Source organism: Pinus tabuliformis, chromosome 7 (assembly GCF_031772625.1).
Source record: "Pinus tabuliformis cultivar Carrire ecotype Pingquan chromosome 7, CPIR1, whole genome shotgun sequence".
NCBI lineage: Eukaryota > Viridiplantae > Streptophyta > Pinopsida > Pinales > Pinaceae > Pinus > Pinus tabuliformis.
Window position 1 is genome coordinate 348,342,957 of NC_142293.1, and position 24,043 is coordinate 348,366,999.

Sequence of the window (24,043 nt, forward strand, 5' to 3'; positions counted from 1 at the left end):
GATCAAAAACACCCCTGAACCAGTGGCAGTGGTAGCCAGTGTAGAACGACGAGGACCTCGGTCAAAGCGCGCTGACCGAGGCCCATGGAGACTACGCGAGAGGTAGAATTATCCCCTGGGCACAAATCGGGAAATAGAGGAGGTTTTTGATGCGTGATTAGTGCTTAGCACTAATCGCGCATCGCTAGGCAAAAAGGTTCGAAATGGAGAAGCCCCGAGCACTTGGTTGCATGGAGAGCCAGAGAACTGAAGGGCGAAAGGTGAAAAAGAGCTAAAGGACAAGGCAAGATCCCCGCTCTAAAATCGGCGGTATTGATCGGGGGCTCCTTGAATAGTAAGTGGTTTTGGATGAAATTGGAGTGATTCCACTCAGCAATCGACGCATTTCAAGCAGAGGAGAGAGAAAACCGCCGTTGATCTTGCACTAACGGTCGAACAAGTCAACTGTGCGAAACATGCCTATGGTGTCAGATCTAGAGGCCCCAGATCTGACAGTTGAGGTCATGCTCGATTGGGAAGTGGAATCGATGAAGGATTAAGCCACCATTTGTAAAGAATTTTAGGTCCATTTTGACCGCCACGGTGGAGGAAGACTCGTTCCACGACGTAACCGAAGAATTGAACCGATGAAGCAGGTTGGCACAGTTACAGGAGGACATGTGGCCACTCCCTGTGAGCCTGAGGATGACGCCGAACAAGGAAATCCAAGCGCAGCTGCAGAAGGCAATTCAACGGAGGTGGAAGAGGAACCGAACAAACATGGGAATGAATGGCCTTAAAGCCATGAACAGAAGATAGAAGACACAGAGAGAGATAGAGAAGAGGAACCAGAACCCCGAGAGGAGGACAGAACACAGTGAGAAGAAGACAGTGAAGCAAAAGTAGAAAGAAGACAGAGGGCTGAGCTGACCAAAGGTAGCGTCAAGCACCAGAGAGCTTGAGAGATTCAAGCCATCCCAGAGAGGATCTATCCAGGCTGAGCACCACATTGGGTTGTCTCCATTGTATACCAGAAGGTCATAGAGCTGGTAGGTAAACGAGTCTGTGCACTCCAGTGGCTTGGGGAATCCAAGAACCACCCTGCCAAGCAAATCTATCCAGGAGAATTACATTTAGCTCCTGCATTGTAATTCTCTGCTTAGGACACAATAAAATAAGGCCACCATTGAGAGCTGGACTAGAGATGTAGCCTTGGAGAATAGGGTGAACTCCTTATTAATTTCTTGTGTTCTTGTATTTGCTTACTGTATTTCTCTACTGCCTTTTCCATTTCAAAATGTCTGTGTATTTGCAATCTGATGGATCCGTTGCTTAAATAACATAGACACACACACTAGCACATGAGTTTGTAATACCTTTATTCAATAAATCTTTCACTGAGGTCACTCATAGGGTGATTATCAGATCAAGTGGTATTAGAGCTTTAGGCTGTAAGGGTAGACAAGCTTGTGTTGGTTAGCTGTTGAATGCTCACTAGATCAAATCTCAAATTAGGAGGAGAGTTGGTGGAAACTAATCCTGAAATTGGGAGAGTCTATCCTCGGAAGACAATGTCAGAGGAAGGTTTTGTGGGGCCAAACCCTCAATTCATAGAAAGTTTCCTAGCTATAAATTCTATGGTGGAAGAAATGTACAAGGACTTTAGAAAGCATAAGAATGAAGACTCCTCGGGTTCTAAACAAGATAAAGAAGAAGATGAGTCTCACTTCCATGACCACTCCAAGGGAAAAGGGAAAGAGGAAAGCTTTCTCACCCCTCCTAATAGCCCTGTGCATAATAAGAAAACATCTTTGATCAAACTAGATGTTAAATTTGATTTGCCCATATATGATGGAGAGATAAATGCTAAAAAGTTGGACAATTGGATTAGACAAATTGATGTGTATTGCAGGGTACAGAACATAGACTCAAACAAGAGTAAGATTCAGCTGGCAAGCCTACATCTAGGAGGCACTGCCTTGGTTTGGTGGGAAGGCAAAACCCAAGCTAATATGAAAAGACATGGTAAGACCATCTTTGTCTGGAGTGAATTTGTTTTTGCAATCAAAAAGAAGTTCTATCCATTGGCCTACATGCAACAAGCCATGATGATTTGGCAAACCCTTCGACAGTTGAAAGGGTAAAGTGTGCAAGGGTACACTCAAGAATTTAGAAAGAGAGCATTAATGCTAGGTATCTCATTAGACTCACCAGAGACTCTTTTGAAGTACATTGGTGGTCTACATAGCTACATGAGGCATACCATCCTAATGTTTAATCCCACTAGCATAGATGAGGTACCTGTACAAGCTACTTATCTAGAAACTAGAGGAAAGAATGGAAATCCAGAAGTTGGGGGATCATCCCAACCCACTGCAAGCAAGAGCAAGGAGAAAATAAAGTAGAAGTGGAAAGCAAGGAAGGCTAAGACTACACAGAAAAGCAAAGCTTCATGCACCCACTATAAAAAGGATGGGCATGATGATGAACATTGTTGAATTCTGCATCCAGAGCTGAGACCTAAGAATTCCGAGGGCAAGAAGAAGAAGACTGCTGCAACTATTCAGAAAGATTTAGGGTCAGACTTAGGAGATGAAACAACTATTGTAGCCACAAGTATAAAAGGTAAGAATTCTGAAGCATCTACTAGTAATTCTACTCAATCTGTTATTGATGAAGAAAATGAGAGAAAAAGACATGAGCTTTTCCATATTCGAGTTTTTTCCAAAAATCAAAAGATTGATACTCTGTTTGATAGTAGCTCACAAGTAAATTTGATTCTGAAGCAATTGTAAAGAAATTGGGATTAGCAACTACACCTCACAAGAAACCATGCCCATTAGGATGGTTGAATGATAAAGAACAACTACAAGTGACTAGACAGTGCAAACTGAAGTTTTCTTTTGGGTCAGTATTTGTAGATGAGGTTGAGTTGGACATAATTCCTTTGGATATATGTGGAATTGTTTTAGGAAGTCCTTACTTGTATGATAGAAAGGCTATTTTCTATAGAGCTGAGAACAAGTTTCTGCTTGTTAAATATGGAATCGAATACTTTGTAAGAGCTCATAAGCTCAAGAATAATTATACTCTCATAAACTTGGGGCAGATGAAAAGAATGATAAATTCATGCAAACAATTCTTATTGATGGTTGTAAAGGAAAAGAAACCTGATAAAACCAATGTATTTGAGGGCTGTAATGCTAAACAACAAGCTAATATAGAAAAGGTTGTTTTAGAGTATGATGTCTTATTTCAAGAACCTAAAGGTATGCCACCCAAAAAAGGGAATAGTATATTTTGCAGCATGATGTTCCATTGCCTAACATTGGGATGTACAAGTTGTCTGCTTTAGAGAATGCTGAAATCAAGAAGCAGGTGCAGGAGTTGCTCAAGAAAGGGTTCATCAGGCCTAGCACATCACCATGTGGGTCACCAATCATTTTGGTGAGAAAGAAAGATGGCTCGTGGAGAATGTGCATTGATTACCGAGCACTGAATAAGATAACAATAAAAAATCATTATCCCCTTCCTCGCATAGATGATCTTTTAGATCAATTAAAGGAAGCTGTTTATTTCACCAAGCTAGATTTGCACAGTGGATACCATCAAGCCAGGGTTGCAAAGCAAGATGCATGGAAGACTACTTTCAAAACAAAGCAGGGATTGTATGAATGGTTGGTTATAGCTTGACCAATGCTCCTGCTACTTTCATGAGATTAATGAATGATGTACTCAAACCTTTTCTTGATGATTTTGTTATTGTGTATTTGGATGAAATTCTGATTTTTAGTAAAATGTGGGAAGAACATTTAAAGCATGTTAAGCAAACATTAGATTTTTTGAAAAGAGAAAAACTTTATGTTAAACTCTCAAAATGTGAATTTGGAAAAACATCTCTAAACTACTTGGGTCATATAGTAGAGGGAGGTGAATTGAAAATAGATCCCTCTAAAGTGGCAGTCATTGTAAACTGGCCTAAACCCCAAGTCTGCTACAGAAGTGAGAAGCTTCTTAGGAGCAACACAATATTGGAGGAAGTTCATTTCTAACTTTTCGTCAATTGCAGCCCTTACATGCTTTAACTAGATTGAACAAGGTGTTTCAGTGGGGAGGAAAACATCAGAAAGCCTTCGACACCTTGAAAGAAAATATTAGTACAACACATGTACTAGCACTGCCTGATCTGTAAAGACCGTTTGAGATCCAAACTGATGCTAGTGACTAAGCCATGGGAGCAGTGTTGACACAGCACGGTAAACCCATGTGTTATCATTATGAGACTTTTAATCCTACAGTAGTTAAATATCCTACATATGATAAAGAATTGTATGCATTAGTTCAGAGTGTGAAAAAGTGGAAACATTACTTAATGGGCAAAGAGACAGTAATACATACTAATCATCAACCACTTCAATATCTGCACTCCCAAACTAAGTTGCAGCAATCAAGACATTAGAGATGGATGGGTTTTCTACAACAGTTTCATTTAGTCATCAGATATAAAAAGGGCATACATAACAAGGTTGCAGACATGTTATCTAGATCCATTATAAATGAATCTACCATACTTAAGCATAATTTTGCACTAAATGAAAGCTACATTGAACAATATGCTTAGGATATGGACGTTAAAGATGTATATGCAACTTTGAGTCAAGGAAAAATAGTAGAAGAATTGGACTATCATGTGAAGGATCGACTCTTATACCATTGTGGGAAACTCTGCATTCCACAAACTGAGAGAGTAAAGATAATTAGGTAAGCACACACTTCTCTGATATCAAGTCACTTTGGGGTAAGTAAAATAGCTGGACAGCTACAAAGGTTATGTTATTGGCCGAAAATGAAAGAGACAATTTCTAGATATGTAAGAGGGTGTGCTATGTGTGCTAAAGGCAAGCCCAGTAACAGAAAACTAGCCTTGTACACTCCATTGCTAGTACCTTCTCACCCTTGGGAAAGTGTTTCCATGGATTTTGTGGGAGGACTGCCTAAATCTAGGAAAGGTCATGATTATCTATATGTTGTTGTGGATAGGTTCAGCAAAATGTGTATTTTGATACCTTGTAATAAATAGATTACAGCTGAACAGACTGCAAAATTATTCTTTGAACATGTATGGGTTCATTTTGGATTACCCACTTCTATTGTATCTAATCGAGACACCCAAGTTGTGGGGAAGTTTTGGTCAAGTCTGTGGGAACTGATGGACACCAAATTAAAGAAAAGCACAACTTTTCATCCACAAACAGATGGCTAGACAGAAGTGGTTAATAGGGCAGTGATCCAGTTACTGACAGGATATTGCAACAAACATCGTAAGATTTGGGATGAACATTTGTGTTATGTGCAACATGCTTACAACATAGCAAAACATTCTTCTACATAGAGATCTCCTTTTGAGAGCTTTTTTGGTTTCACACCAAGGTCTCCTTTGGATTTTGTCTTTGGTAAAGATACCACGGTTGATGGACACAGTGATGTGGACAGGGCAACTAGGTTCATTGAACAGATCTAGGAGATCCACCAGGCAGTATAAGAACAACCAGAAAAGAGCCAAGCCAAGTACAATGCTTGGCATGACAAGCATCAGATGGAGCATAGTTTTCATGTTGGTGACCAGGTTTGGTTGTATATCAGCAAGGACAGAATGCAAGGTGAAGGTAAAAAGCTAAAGCCTATCAGGTATGGACCCTTTAGGATACTTGAGAAGATTGGTGAAAATGCTTTTCGCCTTGATTTACCAGCTTACATGCACATCTACTCAGTCGTAAATGCATATTGCTTGAGATTGTTTGAACCTTCAATGATTTAGGACCCTGAAGAGCAGAGTCAATTGCCTTCTATTGATGACCTGCTACCTGAATATCTTAATGAATTGCAGGAAGACATGGTGTTGGACAGGAAGGTGAGGACAACGCGCAGGGGAGATGTTGAGTACCTCAGAGTTGGGTTCAAAGGTTCAAAGCCAGGCAGTGTAAAGTGGATTGAAATTGGGCAAGTAAGAAAGCAATACCCTCACTTAGTTGATGCTTAAAAACCAACTTTTGGTGGTCCAAAAGCTTTTCAGTTGGAAGGCCGTGATCTGAATTGGATCGATGAAGAACTGTCAAAGAACCATGACTATATCAGGTTGGGACAAACTTCTAAGAATTCAAAACAACGATCAAAAACACCCCTGTACGAGTGGCAATGGCAGCCAACGTGGAACGACGAGGACCTCGGTCAAAGCGCACTGACCGAGGCCCATGGAGAGTGTGCGGGAGGCGGAATTAGCCTCTGGGAGGCTCGGATTGGGAAATAAAGGAGGTTTTTGATGTGCAGAACGCTGGGTGAAAAGGCTCGAAATGGAGAAGCTCTGAGCGCTTGGTCACGTGGAGAGCTGAAGAATCGAAGGGTGAAAGGCGAAAAAGAGCTAAAGGACAAGGCGGGACTCGTGCTCCGAAACCGACGGTATTGATCAGGGGCTCCTTGAACGGTAAGTGGTTTTGGATGAAAGCAGAGCGATTCCACTCAGTGATCAACACGTGGCAAGTGGAGGAGAGAGAAAACCATCGATAATCACATGATAATGGTCGAGAAAGTCAACCACATGAAACGTGCGATGGCATCGGATCTGGAGGGCCTAGATCTAACGGCTGAGATCGTGCCCAATGGGGAAGCGGAATCGATGAAGGATTAAGTCGCAGTTTGTAAAGAATTTGAGGTCTGTTTTGACCGCCATGGTGGAGGAAGAATCATTCCACGACGTAATTGAAGAATTGAACTGACTAAGCAAGCTGGCACAGTTACAGGAGGACATGCCTGATGATGATGCTGAACAGGGAACTCCAAGTGCAACTGCAGAAGGCGATTCGACGGAGGTGGAAGAGAAACTGAATAGACATGGGAATGAATGGCCTTAAGGCCATGAACAAAAGATAAAAGACACAGAGAGAGATAGAGAAGAGGGACTAGAACCCCGAGAGGAGGACGGAACACAGAGAGAAGAAGACAGTGAAGCAAAAGCAAAAAGAAGATAAAGGGCCGAACTGACCAAAGGCAGCGTCGAGCACTAGAGAACTTGAGAGATTCAAGCCATCTTAGAGAGGATCTGTTTGGACTGAGCATCGCATTGGGCTCTCTCCATTGTAGACCAGAAGGTCATAGCACTAATAGGAAAACGAGTCTATACACTCCAGTGGCTTGGGGAATCCAACAACCACTCTGCCAAGCAAATTTTTCCAGGAGACTTACATTTAACTCCTGCATTGTAATTCTTTTCTTAAGACACAATAAAATAAGGCCACCACTGATAGCTGGACTGGAGATGTAGCCCTGGAGAATAGGGTGAACTCCTTATTAATTTCTTGTGTTCTTGTATTTGCTTACTGTATTTCTCTGCTATCTTTTCCATTTCAAAACGTCTGTGTATTTGCAATCTGATCGATCCGTTGCTTAAATAACATAGAAACACACATCAGCACATGAGTCTGTAATACTTTTATTCAATAAATATTTAACCGAGGTCACTCATAGGGTGATTATCAGATCACCAACACATTTTCACGTATGTTTTGTATCCATTTGTAAGACTATTCTTTAAACGTTTGTAATGCATGTTTGCTTAACCTGTACTAAGATAGTTTAACTACTTTGATTATTATAGTACTCATATTGTTGAAGATGTTTTGTATTGTTTATTGTTGTTGTCCCATCCATGTGGACTACTCCGCCAGACATTAGACAAACCATCTTTGTGTTTTCTTGGTTTTAACGACCATCACCCCCATGCAGACTATTCCGCTGGATGGTGTATATGTTTTCCCTTGAACTTTTGTTTTCACGACTATTGCATCCACTGTGGACTATTCCATTGGATGCTGGATAGACCGTTTTTGTTGTTCATGTGATTCTCTTCTTGGGTTGGGATTATTTCCTCTCATCAAGAGGCTCACTTTACTCCCCCATTTTGATAGTAAGAGAACCTGGACACAAAGTTACACTATGCACTCACCAGGCACACTTACCTTGCTTTCTTGAAGTTACAAGAATAACACTATCATGTGCTGAACAATAAGAGCTATGACAAATCCCTAAGATAATGGCAACCAGGCCATCGTACCGAATGGGACTCCTACACCAAATGGTGTGAGGTCTAGTTGGGACTTCATACCGGGGAGATCCCCTGAATGTTGGCAGGTCCAACACCTTCAACATTTCTAGTGCTAGAAGGAGGGCTGCCAATTGTTTACAGCTAAATTTCCTCTCAACCCCACGTATCGATTGTTTGGTCAAAGGTAGTAACACGAAATCCCTCTCTCCCATGTGAAACTCTGAAGTTGGTTACTCCTCACCTCCAAAACCTGAACAAGAAATTTCATATCATCACCTTCACTCAGTCTGTCCCATCACCTGTTAGGTTTCCAAAGCTATTTGATTCCCTGAGTACACAATATTCCCTCTTCGCAAACTAAGAAAAAGACTACAACCATATGAGTGGTAGTCTTGTCTGTTGAAGAATTAATCCTGCCACTCTTAAAGAGCTGGAAGAAGCTGTTGAGAATGAAGAGGAGCCTCCTATTTTCCTACAAGGAGAAGAGGTTAACAACACACTCTTGGGTTTAGGTTCTGACCAAGGAAACGGAGGGAAAGGCAGCGGATGAGGCAGAGGAGGAGATGAACCAAAAAATTCATAGTTTGAACCATTTGATTCAGAAGAAGAGGAGGAGTACAAAGAAGAGGAAAACCTAGTGGATCAAAATCTGGAATGGATGACACAAGGCCCATTGGCACTCTACAGTGCCTTGCACAAGATGCCAAGGCACGCAAAGAAGTTGTTAACAAAGTATGACCCCGACAAAGTAGTGAAGGCAGAAGGCCATCTAGACACGTTCTATGTACATCTGCAAACACTCGATGTACATTACAATGATGTTTCATGTAGACTATTCCCATGTACCTTGGATGGTAGAGTAGCTGTATGGTACCACAACCTTCCTGTCAACTCCATTCAGAACTAGGGAATGTTCAAGAAACTCTTCCTTGAGAAATTTGTTGATGACAAAACCCCCACGATGTTGTTGAAAGAATTGGGTAGTTTGAAGATGGAGCCTAAAGAAAAAGTAAAATACTTTAACCAGAGGTTTAACCGTATCCTGAACAAGTTCACTGCAGATAATAAATCTCATGAATCCATCATAGTCGACTACTACATGTCTGCACTGCCAACCATCGTTGAACAGTTCATCAAGCGAGTTGTGAAGCGAACACTTTCCGAAAATTTCCAAGAAGCAATTGATGTGGAGAAAGACCTGTGCTTGATTCGAGTCATTGTAGATGATGAATCAACTAAGGACTCTAAAGAAGTGCTCAGGAGGTCTCAGAATATTGTGATTAGGGTGAAGGAAAAGGAAACAAGTGAAATCGAGACACTTAATCGTCTCAAGTCCTTGACAACTGAAGTAGCAGAACTTAAGCAACGGACATCCGAGACAGTAGTGAGCAACAAACCTTCCAGTTTTGTGCGCAGGAAGAATGTGACATCAAGTAGCCGCAATAGTCACCTGGATAAATCTATGCAAAGTTCCAATTTCATGTTCTAAATGGACCTAATTTGTAAGGACAAATTGTATGAGTTCCACCAAGCGCGACACTCAAATAAGACTTGTGCAGATTGGAATCGAGTCATGGACATCGTGGCTTCAAGGATGAACAATCATTTTAATGCCAGTGACCAGGTTCAGCCAGAATATGAAGATGATGAAGAAGATGCTACATCTAATGAAGCTCCAAGTTTTGGTCACGTGGTTAACATGTATCAGTGTTTAAACACTGCCTAAAAGAAAACAACCACCGAGAAGGAGCCCCCAAAACATAATGGTCGATACAACTTGAGGAGTCAAGGGGCTCCTATTGTGATTGAGATACCGAAAGAGAAGTTCAAGAAAATGATCAAAAAAGTTGATCCACCGAAATCATCAACATAGAAAACACAAAGAAAATCCAGGAAGACAAATCTAATGAAAGATACATCCATGAGAAGTTCACTTCAAAACACTCCACTGGACAATACAAACACAAGTCTTCCCCCGAACAACTTGGTGAGTCTTCCCGCTTTAGACTATAATATTTTTGAAGACATGAAGAATACCCATGCAAAAATTTCTCTGTATGAACTCACCAAACACACGGGTCAGCCGAATATTTTGTTGTGCGGATTGGGGCAAACCTCCATAGACAATGTTGCCTCTTCCAGCAAGGGACCAAGTAAGTCTCTCGGATTACTCGCGTCTGTACTCAATGCACTTCATAGGGAGGAAGCGAACTCGATCTGCCCACCATTTTTGTTATCATTCAAAATATTCAACTTCAATGTCCACAACTGTTTGGTTGACTCTAGCGCGTCATTCAATGTCATGCCACTCTCCATTGCTAAATAGATCAATGTGCAATGGATTAGTACAGTTGTGCAGTTAATCCAACTTGAATGAACATGTTTACCAGCCATTGGTGAACTCTAGGATGTGATCATCCAGTTATCGTCTAACGGACGAGTTCACCAATGCATCAACATTGTGATTATGGACATCCCAGAAGAATTTGGATTACTGCTCATAAGAGATTGTTACAACAAGTTGCATGGGTATTTTGCTACAAAATGGTCACACTTATGGCTTCCTTATTGGGGTATAAACAACTAGATTCGAGTGTTTTCTGAGAGGTATATGAAACACAATGTTACTCCCTTGGATGGTTATAATGAACCATTGGCTTTCACAGAACTTCAATTTGGCAATTTATTTCTAGAAACATAGCTAGGGTGTTATCTTGCATAACCGAGCCCCACTCGACTAGATACACAGTTGGGCTCCTTCCTTTCCCAACTGGTGAAAATGAAACTTGTAAAATACGTTGTAACAGTAGTAGTAGTAGTGTTAGTAGTACTAGCATGGCAAGCTTTTCTTGTATAGATGACTTGTGGACCTTGTATTTTGATGGATCAAAAGCATATGATGGCTCTAGAGCTGTGTGTGTTTTGATCGACCCAAGGAAGAGAAAAAAATTAGTCTCAAGTTGCTTGGAGTTCGAGTGCACAAACAACAATGCTAAATATGAAGCACTTGTCTTGGGTTTATAGAAATCCCTCATCCTCAATGTTGCTATGCCAAAAGTGGTAGGTGATTCAAAGATTGTGGAATGGAAGGCATGTAACACCATACATTGTGTCTAACCTCATATTAAGGGTTACCAACAAAAGGTATGGAAACTTATTTCTAATTTCCAAGCTTTTCATATCATATTTGTACTAAGAATGCATAATACAACTGCATATGCTCTAGCAAACACAGATGCAAGGGTGACATTGCTTAGGGATATATTTATTGTTGAAATTTGGTATAAGCCATTTATCCCTCACAACATAACTAATTTGTGTGTTTTTTTATGATGATGAACATATACTGCATTTTATGGCCAATGCTGATGTTTTCAAAGATGCAATGATAGATGAAGACGTGCACAAGAAGTCTCTGTAAGACACACCTGATGATAATAAAGGCAACCCCATCCCCAAGGGTGTGGTTTCACTTGAGAAAACTTATGACTTGTAGAACCCCTTCAAAGGGCCTAGGAACACCAAAACCCACAGTTCCACACTAATGAATGAACATATTACCTTGGGAACATAAAGAGATCCAAAGTTTGTAAATCTTGGTACATGTTACACACTAGAGGAGTGACAAGCCTTTGTCTTCTTGTTCAGATAATACTGTGATGTATTCGCGTGGACATATGATGACTTGAAAACATATGACATGTGAATAATGCAACACGTAATTCCAATCAAAGAAGGGGTCAAGCCATTTCAACAGAAACTCAAAAAAGTCCATCCGTCACTTGAACCCCTCATACATAAAGAATTGACTAAGTTGTTGGATGCTCGGATCATATACAAGGTTCGTCATTCTACTTGGGTTTCAAATTTAGTTCCTGTAAGAAAGAAGTCCAAGGAAATTGGCCTCTGCGTAGATTTACGAAATCTTAATAGGACCTCAGACAAAGACAACTACCCTATGCCATCTATGGAGCACATTTTACAGGTAGTATCTGGAGCTGAAATGTTCTCTCTCCTTGATAGATTTTCTGGATATAACTAAGTTTTGGTAGTAGAACCTGATAGGCTTAAAACTACTTTCCATACCAAGTGGGGTACGTTCTCTTATAGCGCAATCTTTCAGTGCACTATGGACATCACCTTCCATGGGCTCATCAGAAAGAGCGTAATAGTCTACCTTGATGACGTGACAATTTTTTCTAGAAAGTGGTCAGACCACCTACTCCATCTCAAGAATATATTTGAGTGATGTCGAAAGTACAAGATATAATTGAATCCCAAGAAGAGCATATTTGCAGTGTCTAAGGGGAACCTCCTTGGGAATATGATTTCCAAGAGTGAGATCAAGGTTGATCTGGACTAAGTTTAGACTATCATGTAGATTCCTCACCCAGTCAACAAGAAATCTATACAGGCCTCTTGGGGAAGATCAACTTCCTCCAGAAGTTCATCTTAGATTATGCACAGATTGTTAAACCTATCCAAGATATGATCAAGAAGGATGGAATCTACAACTGGGGGAAGAAGGAAAAGGATGCATTCACCCATATCAAGCAAGCAATAGTAGATGCACCTGTGTTGTACAACCCAAATTTCAGCAAATATTTCTTGATTTATACATTCGCTTCCAAAAACTTACTCACTGTAGTGCCCACACAAAAGGATGAGACGAACAACGAATGTCCCATCTCCTTCATGAGTGTGAGCATGCAAGACCTGAGCTCAACTATCCCGATGTGGATAAACAAGCATATGTTGTATACAAGGCGGTGAAACATTTCAGACCCTACCTGCTGAAAAATAATTGCATAGTCTTTGTGCCACACCCAGCAGTCAAAGCATTGTTTGTTCAACAAGAGCTGGGTGAAAGATGTTCGAACTAGGTGACAAGACTGCAAAAGTATGATCTGGATATCAATACAGTTCACACTATCAAGGGTCACGGTCTCTGAAGACCTACAGCAGAAGAAATACATGCACAAGAGGAAGAAGAAGAGCTTGCCAGTTGGGAGCAATAAATCGATATGTACAATATAGAGCGAGCACCACCCACTTCGCATGACAACTCTTGGTATGAAGAAGTGCGCCAATACCTTGAGCATGAAACCATGCCCTCTCACATTTCCATGTGACAGAAGAGGGAAATTTGTCTCAAGGCCTTACCTTACTAGTTGGTGCACGAAGTGCTTTACAAAAAGCACAACAATGGAATTTTTCTTAGGTGCCTGGAGGAACAAGATTCAAAGAGAGTATTACGTGACATGCATGAGCAACCAAAAGGAGGTTACTTTGCGGGTAACAAAACTGCAAAAGGAGGTTTCTACTAGCCCATGTTGTTTAAGGATGCACATGCTTATGCCCGCAATTGCCGAGTCTGTCAGTGATGCACCAACAAGACTCGAAGGTCAGCAGCCCTGTTGCAGCTTTTTGTAGTGGACGATCCATTCCAATAGTGGGGCTTAGACATCATTGGGGATTTTTTCCCACATTCATCAAAGTAGCACCGCTACATTTTGACTGCCACAAATTACTTCACCCAGTGGCCAGAAGAAGTTCCGCTCAAAAAAGTGAATGACTAGGAAGTCATCAGCTTCCTTAAGCATAACATCATCTCAAGGTTTGGCATTCTGGTATCACTTGTTTTTGAAAATTCAACTTACTTTTGTTCATTGAAACTGCATGATTTTGCATTGTAATATGGTATTGTGCTTAAACATTTAGCTAACTACTACCCATAGGGAAATGGTCTAGCTGAATCGAAAAACAAAAATTTCATTCACATTATCAAAAATACCATTTACTCTAAGTAGTGAAATTGGCATTCCGCCCTAGTGAATGCACTTTGGGCTGACCGAGTTACACCCAAGCCCTCTATGAACACATCTCCATACTTCCTTGCATACGGAAAATAAGCCATCCTTCCACCCAATATCTACTTGCCTACTCTCCAATTATTCCAAGAATCCTGAGGCAAGCCATGTTTATTGATTCAGCATAGGATGGGCACATTACACACGTTACAGGAAGAATGGATGAAAGCAATAGAAAAAATTTCACTCCACCAAAACCGTATCAAGAGATGGTTCGATCATAAGTCTACAGGGAATGCTAGCTTTGATGTGGGTGACTTAGTCTTGAAGTGGGATAAACCCCACGAAGACAAAGACAAACACATGAAGTTCCAGTCTATGTGGATTGGTCCATACACAATTCATGAAAAACTTGGCCAACACACGCATCACTTGCAATCACTTGACGGGAGGATTGAAAACCTTCTTGTCAATGGCCAAGCTTTAAAATGTTATTTTCAATGATCTGGGGCCACACCCCACCAATGTACATAGCATGCTTACTGTTGTTCTATTGCTTTGTTGTTTTGTTTTTACTGTTTTACTTTGTTGTTTTGCATTGTTTTTCTTTGCTTTGTTTTGGTTGTCTTGTTATTTTTGTTTTGTAAATAAGTGATGTCCTATACTCTGTTATGGATTTTGAATAAGTATGTGGCTAATTTTGAAGAGTCTTGTGACACTACAACAATTTTCTAGTCTTGGGTTCATCTTCTCTATGCTTGGTTGTACCTTTTGGCCGATGAAGGCTAGACGGAAAATATGATCCGTATGTAAGGGAAGCTCTGGTCAAACCATGAACCTGTGTCCAAACTATGAAACCCCATGCTTGTACTCAGTCTTCTACTCTGTGTGTTCAAGCTTAATCCGACTAGTAGAAACGCAGAAGGGGAAAATTCTAAACGAGCAAACTTAGATCAGAGGTCTTATATGCTTCTCTGAAGGAAGAACCTCTTCTTTTCTCAATAAGTCAGGATCCATCTTCCACCCAAAAAATAAATAAGTGCATATGTATAGTCCTCTTTCAAAAAATAAAAAAGGTGAAAGAAGAGAAAGGTTTCCTACTCAGAGAGGTGAAGCAAGAAACTCCACTGGGGTACTAACCAGGTTCGCTAGTTGTGGAGCAATGCTTGTGTTCCTGTGTGACTCCACCGGGGTACTGTCTAGGCCTACTGGCAGTAAAGAAACACTAGAGATGAAAACTTATAATATGCAAATCTTAAGCTCACGAACCAAACTACCCTTCCTAATTCTGAAACACTATGATCTAGCTAAAAATTTTGTTGTGTTTGACTAAGTTGGTACAAGGTGAACCATGTCTGTCCATGGGGTAAGTGGGGAAGCCAAAGTAACCTACATAATGAATCAATACTTCCTACAAGGCCAAGGTCCTGCGTTGCAAATGAATCAAAACAGAGAAGTTGGTATTCAATCGGTGTGTCTCCAAGTGTTGTAGCGGCTACAACACCCTCCAAAATTTTGGCCTGCATCCAAATTTCAGAGCCTTCATTGGTTTTTCCCCTTGATGGTCGCAAACGCTCGGGCTCATCCCATGAGCTCTTGCTGAGTCTTCACACCCTTTTTTTCTTGATCAATCACTGGTAGTTGTTGGAAATACTATGAGGGGGGGTGAATCAATATTCCTTAGCAACTAGTACTTTTATATATTTTCAAAGCATTAGTTAATCTTCAATTATTATTAATGTTTATGCAGTAATAAAAATAAATAAAACAACATAGTAGGCACAATAATTTTAGGTGGAAAATCCGATTTGGTAAAAAACCACTGAACGATTTTCTAATAAATTCTTTAATCTTCAGCCCCAATTGAAATGAAAGCAACAACTTCCTAGAATTCTAGAAAAGCATTCTTCTCCAGCTTCCACTCAAAGGACAACCCAATGCTCTGGTTTCTTCAGTAATCAATTGAAAGGATGACCAACACCAAAATGGTCCACAACTCGCCCTAGCACCACCATACCACCTTGAAGTGTTCGCATGCCCCAACCTGTAGGTGACTTCATACACCTGCCTAGCACCTCCCTACCACCCTATAATGACTGAAATAAGAAAAGGCTGTGGATTCCCAAACCAGGGACAACAATCTGTGATACAATAAGATGTACAATGATTTTCGTGTACTTGAGCAAATACCCAATCACTCTATGACGTGCAACCCAACCATGACATCATCCCAACAGTGACTCCTATACCTCCCAACACTGCCTCTTCAAATCTAGGCAGAATCAATCTTTTACAATATTTACAATTATGACTCTTTTACAAATGGCCCTTTTACAACTTTACAATGATGACTCTTTTACAAATGACTCTTTTACAATGATCACTCTTTTATAAATGAATCTTTTACAACTTTACAATGATGACTCTTGGCCTTAACAATACTTCACGATATCTAAATGGATATCATGTCTTCAAGGATGTCCCACTACAATGCTTCCTTTGATTTGATACTTCTGCTCTTGAATTCTTGCTTAATGTTGTACTTGAATCTTCTTTTGCCTGCATGCAAAATTTTCCCATCAAAACCAATCCCAAAACAAACCAAAATACCCTTCAACTTACCTCTGCCTATGAAACACATGTAAGTGCATAATAATGAATAAATACAAATTAAAATTACAATGCGTATCTTAAGTGTGCTTGACACTTTTGTTTTTGACTTGTTGCAATAGTAGACAAAGACTGCCACTCTTGATATATGCTTGGACTCTATGCAAGACTATATCCAAAACTAACCTAAAGATATATACAATAAAAACTAATGATAGACCCTAGACTTGTGATGGGCCAAGTTCTAAGTACAACAATAGAGCCATTCTATCAACAATGACAAGAAAAGTAACATGAACTTACATCATCATATAGATATAGTAGAATTGGTGTAGCATCAAATGTGTAGTATCAAGAATAGGACATCCAAAATGTAGTATCAAAACTAACTGTGACATATAGAGACATAGAGATATAACTGGGACCCTGTATATACTTACGTTGTCATGCAAAAACATATGTCAGAGATGATACTCAAAATTCAAATGTAAACACTAATCATACATACGTTACTATAGGAGATCTACCCTTGACTGTTGATGTGTGGTCCTTACTCCAGTGATCCTTCAATGCATGCTTTTTCTTGCCTTCTAGGAGTTTGATATTGAATCTGTTGTATCTATGTAATTTCGGATCTCTAGGATCTGAAATTTAGTCCCATGGTAGCCCTCTGAGTCCTATTTCCAACCCCATAAATCTGATCAAGATTGGATTCTTCAAGAAAGAGTTATGTCCAATCTCCCACGATGACCTGATTATAGACTGATTTAGTAGAGTGAACTTGTACAATGTGTCACATGTCACTGTTGCATCCTTCAGCCCTAAAAATGATACCCAAAAAATTACTGTCCATCCTCTTCATGATGAATTTTCCAATGTCACCTATTTGACATGCAATTTGGGAGCCTACAAAAACCCTAATTTCCTCAGATCATATCTCCTAAAATGTAGTGAAACAAGATCTGAAATTTGGTCACGAAGTTCATCAAGATTTCTACTCAAATGGGGTTTAATTGCAGATTTTGACGCTTCACAAAAAAAAAAAGTTATTGCGAAAATTCCACGATGACCTCTTTGAAGCCAAAAAATCCCTACTAGAGGCGGATATGAGGGTCACTATTTATATGAATGTCTTGAGTTGAGAGGGTATTCAACGGAAACATCTCGACGAGTAGAATCCATTTAGAAAATCCTTGACTTAGAATAGAGTAAGATGTCAAATCAAAATTCGCATGCAATATTGGGGTAGCCCCTAGTGTTGTGTGGGTTGACATCAATGACAGCCACTGATCAACAATCTCCCCCTTTGGCATTGATAGCAAAAAAAGTACTCCCCTTGCGATCATGACACCTCTTTTTACTGCCTTCTCTCACCCTTTGTCATCAATGGCAAAGGGTAACTCCCCTTGACAATATCTCATCCTGTGGAGCTGTACTCCCCCTTTCTACTTAGTTAGATAAGAGAAAAATTCTAATGAGAACTTGGGAGAATGGTTTGGTTAAGATGTCAAAAATTTGTTCCTTTGTGCCTACATATTCAAGCTTGATATTGTTTTCGGCGACTTTCTCTCTAATGAAATGATATTTGATTAGGATGTGCTTTGTTTTGGAATGCATCATATGATTTTTGGAGATACTGATGGCACTCATGTTATTATAGGATATGGGAATATTCTCATCAAAATTAACTAGAAAATATTGCAAGGTTTGCGTCATATAGAGAACTTGAGTACAACAACTTCTTTGCAATGTATTATGTTTATGCTGTGGATAACAAGATTGAAGACTTCTTTTTAGTTAACCATGAGACAAGGCAACCACCTAGGTAGAATGCTACTCCATTGGTACTCTTATAATCATCAACACTTCCTGCCCAATCTGCATCTGTATAAGCTTGGATAATGAGATCATCTCCTTTGGGATACCAGAGACAATATTCTGCTGTGCCCTTAGGATATCGACAAATTATTTTGATGGCAATGATATGAGATTCTTTTGGTTCTTCTTGGAATCGTGCTACTTGTCCAACTGCCTGCATCACATCTAGCCAGGTGACTGTCACATATTGGAGAATACCAATGATGGATCTATATAACCTTTGGTCCAAATCCTTTGATGAGTCTTATAAGCTTAACTTTCAACCTGTTACCATGGGGGTAAGGACTGACTTGCAATCTTCCATCTGGAATTTCTTGAGCATTTCTTTGATGTACTTGGTTTGATATATGAATATTCCCTTATCTTGCTAAGAAATCTAAAGTCCTAAAAAGTATGTCAGTTCGCCAAGCATAGACATTTCAAACTCACTTTGAATTTTTTGGCAAAGTGTTTACTTAATCTATCATCATTGATTCCAAAGATTATATCACCCACATATACTTAGATAATTGTTAGGTTATCTCGATCCACTTTCACATAAAGATTGTTATCACCAATTCCTTTCTTGAATCCCTGTTGATGTAGATATACCTCAAGATGAGCATACCAAGCCGGAGGAGCTTTCTTGAGACCATATAGAGCCTTCTTTAATTTGCAGACATAGTCTTCTTTGTCAAAGAGTGGAAAACCTTTGGGTTTTTCAATGTAAACTTCTTCCTCCAATTCACCATTTAGAAAAGCTGACTTAACATCCATTTGGTAGACCTTGATTTTTCTTGAGAAAGCATAAGTAAGAAACATCCCGATAGCTTCCATTCTGGCAACCAGAGAAAATTTTTCTTCAAAATTGATTCCTTCAATTGTTCTACTCCCCCCGAACCTATTATGAAACTGTCATCTTGTTCAAACTGTCTGTTTGTCAATCGTAGACTTGTGCCATATACTGCTGTTATCACTCAGGTTGTCCTTCTGGTTGGCTCAAAAGGATACGGCCGAGGTAACCACAGACCAATCTTTGGACTGCAGGTTCTAGCCCACCTGCAATCAGAGAGGGTTCTCTCTTTCTGATTTAGCTTTGTTGATAAGGTTCTTAGGCTAGTTATTGAGTTCAAGGGGTTTTGTTTTGTTTTTTGGTGGGAAGGATGATGCTTTCAAGTAAAGAGGCAGGGATAGCATGAAATTTTTAGAACCATTGGGTGTGGAGTCAAGGAGTAGCACTGTTGGTACGTTTTCCTAGTCAGAAGAAGGAATATGGAGCAAGATAGCTGTATGTGAAACAATCATTCAAGGTAAAAGAGATGGATTAAGGGCTAAGGAATGAGGGGCAATCAAGAATATCTCATTCAGGTTAGCAAAGAGAAGACAAATGAGCTCTATCTAGGAGCAGTTAAGAATTCCTAGATAACAGTCATTCATATGTGAAAATAGGTCAAACATGAGTCATAACAGAATTCATATTTAAGCCTAATTCAAGAGGAAAACATTAAGAAGCCATAGAAACTGAGCATAGAGTGCAACCAAGCAAATTCTAAACCAATCTTTTGTTCTGTGACTTGAGCATATGTGAAATTGAAATAACAGAGGTAAGGAAAACTTATTGATTCATATAGCAGCACAAGAATTCCGCACTCAATTCTTCAAACCATTAGACAAAGAGTAGACAGTCATTCCTCCAAAGCTTTTCAGCAATCTTTGATTAAGTAAAACATCTCAGATATCCAGTGCGAGTCTCTCATGAGGTTTATCAACCAACCAACCCTTTAAACAATACAGAGGGTCGGTATAAATAGGGAAAATTATCCAAAAATTAAATTATTACAGCCGAACTAAATAGGTCTGAAAGAAAATGATTACTTTAACCTAATCTTATCCAGAAATAAATGCATGAAAATATCTTTGAGCTGCACTGAGGGCAGCTGTATCAAAACTAAGTTAATGTCTATCCTAGGTGGCTCGATGCAGTCCTCCTGTAATAACTGTGATTTGTCCTTTATCTCCACCTCTAACTTGGTTTTGCTGCTCTTTTGCTGGCATTAATGTGCACTAATCCCAATCAGATAGGCTTTTAAATGGCCTTAACTGCTTTGCTGACTTTGATGAAGGTTTTTAATTTTAACCTACTTTGATGTTGCTGCACTAATACTCTTTGCCGCTTCATCTTCCCTCTAATACTCTTTGGCACTGATCCTGGAGTCTTTAATATATTCTGAGTGGTTTAAACTGTCCCATCGATCTTTCATGGCAGTTGTTCGGCACTCTGTTGCTTTAAAAATTGTGTTTGCCTCTTTTTGAATGCTTCACGAAGAAAAACGGGTCATTCTACGCTTTTCGGGCTTGCTGGGGGCCGCGCGGTGAGGGGCTTTCCACTTTGGCCTATTTCCCGTAGCCATGCGCGATTAGCGCTAGGCCGCTAATCGCGCATGAAAAACTGCCTCATATTTTGAATCCGGGCTTCCTAAGCAACGATTTTCGCCTTTCGCGCCTTTTTGAGTGATGACATCAGCATGACGTCAGCAGGTGGGACCCAGTACGGTGGTGACATGGCAGGGTGACGTCAGCAGGGTGACGTCAGCAGTACGGTGGGTGACGTGGCAGTACACGACGGCAGTGATGTGGTAGTGATGACTTGGCAGTACGGTGGCAGGAGGCCTGACGCAGGTTGATGGCGTAGCAGGATGATGTCACCGGGTGGAGGCGGTTTTTGGTTTCGGGCACACCGTCTTTGGGAAAAAGTGGTATTGGCAGAGGGGGCTCCGCCACAGCCGAGGGGGTGATGCGTGGCGGGAGTGTGGCGGGAAAACCGCCCATCTCCCGGACGCTAACCATCGGTGGCTTCGGAGATGAAAAAGGCCCGCCCATCATAGATCTGGGGCGCGGGCGATTGGACGACTGGCGGAATGGATGTGGCGGCGGAGGGATAAGGGACGGGGCCCGTGGCGCGTTTAATAAATTTATTGTATGGCATGGGGGTTTAAACATTAGGAAAGTGGGTTATGGGGTTATAAATGAGCGGGGCAAATATTTCGTGGGTAAGACTTTAGGATAAGGGCCGAACATGGGTTTTGTAGATTTAGGGTTAGGGAAAAAAGGTTATTAGTTTGACTAGATGTCAGACTAACTCCTATTAGGACACGGATGGGCTAATAACAGCCCTAGATGGACTATTATTTCTCGGACTTAGGAAAATATGGCTATAGTGCCGGGAAGGGGGTATTATTATTTTTTGGGATTTTTATATATTTTGCATATTAGGGAATAGGGAAATGATTCAGGGAGCTTAAATAATAGAGTTAGGAGTTAATGTGAACATGACAGGAAAGCGCTAAGGTGAGGGACCTTAGGCTATTTGAAGGGGAACAGGACTCACAGAGTGAAACAATAGTATTCCTAAGCAAAGAGGACCTTTACTTAGGCAAATATAGTGGAAGATGATGAACTGAAGAGTTATCAAGCAGATCTTGACCTCTTTAGGGAAGTTAGTGAGTGATTTAGGGGAATAAGAAGAAGGGGAAGTTAGAGATGTCCAGCTTGAGCTCCTCCAAATGGAAAACTGCCTCCAACTTGTGATCTGAATAAATATGACACTTGACAACATGAAATGGATCACAAGCCATGATTCTACAACCACACAGCTACCTACCCAGCCTACTTACCTAACATTTTTTCTTCTTTTGGTGGGTGCACTTAGACTTGCAGACCCAGCTTTACAATTTTTCTTTTGACTGTCCTCCTATCTAAATCTACACTTATTTCTGCCAAGGGCCCAGATTAAGCAGTTGGGCTCCTTTGATTCTCTACCTATCTACAAATCTGCCAAGATTAAGTTGTTTGGACAGATATCATTCTCTATATTCTAAAACAAGAAATTGAAACCTAGGGAGGCCAAGATTAAGCTGTTTGGCCTTCCCTTAACTGAAAAAACTCTTCAAAAATGAAATAACTCATCAAAATTGGAATCCAGTAGTGGCATTTAGACTAGCACACTTTCATGGCCTCTTCTTTGGCCTCCTTAAGAAATATGGAGCATTGCAGTATGCAAAGTATGACATATTTGGCATGTAAAACTGTCAATCATGAAAGATGAACACCTGTTGCAACAGGAGGCTAACAGTGGCTCCACTTGGGGATGGCTTTTCCTTGTGAAAAGCCAAGAACAGTAGGTCAGACTGCCTTGATCTTCTATTGTTGCTGTAGATTGAAAAACTTCTTTATGCTGGCTGTTAAAGTGTGAAACTTTGAAATATGAACAGCTGCCTTCTCAACTGAATTACTGTGAACTGCATAGCATCGCCTGCTTTCTTCTACATTCTTAATGTTATGTACAGTATTGCTTGAGCATTGTGCCTTTGAAAAACATAGATCAAAACTGATGTGTTTCCTTTAGCTCTGGTCTAGAAACAGTTGCTGATGTGAAATTAACAAATGCTCCATTCTTACTGATACTGTTTGACTGAAGACTACAAACTGCCCACCGTTTGCTTTTACCATGAATTTCTATGATATGACAGTGCTACTATTGTTGTTTTACCGAGAGTAATGCAGAGACAGAGCTTTAAAAATGGGATACTGGCAATTGGCTGTGTGTTCACAAACATTGCTGTTGTTGTCAAACATTGCTGCTACTGCTCTACCACTCATATTGCCTATACAAAAACTAAAAACAAAGCGGTGATATATACAAATATTAATATACAAATAGATTTGTACAGAGCTGGATTGTATCCCTTTAAAAGGGATCATGGTAATGTTTCATCATTCGGCCATTCACAGGGCCTTCTTCAGCCGTGCTGCCCTCTACAGATTTTAGAAAATATGTGTTATTTCCCTGAATAGCAGACATAACGAATGGCCCTTTCCATAAAAAATCAAATTTTGCATGTTTTCCCTTGTCTTCTCTTCGTGAATCCCATCTTAGAACTTTGTCACCAATATAGAAATCCTCAGCCTTAGCTCTCTTATCAAACATCCTTTTGAGCTTTTCTTGCAAAATCTAAGCTCTGTCATAAACTTGCTCTCTGGTTTGCTGAAGATGAATGGTTTGGTTGATTCTTCGTTGAATGTCGTTTGGTTCAGCCTGAATCTCCTGTAACAGTCTGATAGTAGGGATGCCCAAAGATGAAGGAAACCTGGCTTCCATGACATATACTAGCTCATAAGGGCTCATCCCAATAGATTTCTTTGTTGAAAGTTTGTCTGCCCATAGGGCATTTGTGAGCTTTCTATGCCAGTTCTTCTTGTTTTCTTCTAGCACTTTATTTATGATATTAATCAGGCTCTTATTAGATGACTCAGCCAAGCCATTACCTTGGGGGTAATAGGCTGTGGAATGCCCCAAGGTGATGTGAAATTTGTGGCAAAAATTGATCATTTTTTTGGATTTAACAGCAGCAGCGTTATCAGTAATGATCTTCTTAGGGTAGCCAAATCTAGAAAGGATGTTGCACTCAAGGAATTGGATAATGATGGTGTCATTGGCTTGTCTGCATGGGATGGCCTCAACCCACTTGGTGAAATAGTCGGTGGCTGTCAAAATCCATTTGTGTTGGCCTGAGGAAGAGGGATGGATTTCTCCAATGAAGTCAAGACCCCATTGTTGAAAAGGCTTTTCAGTTGAGATGGGTTTAAGGGGCAGGGGCAACAACTTTCTTTTGCCCTCAAAGATTTGGCA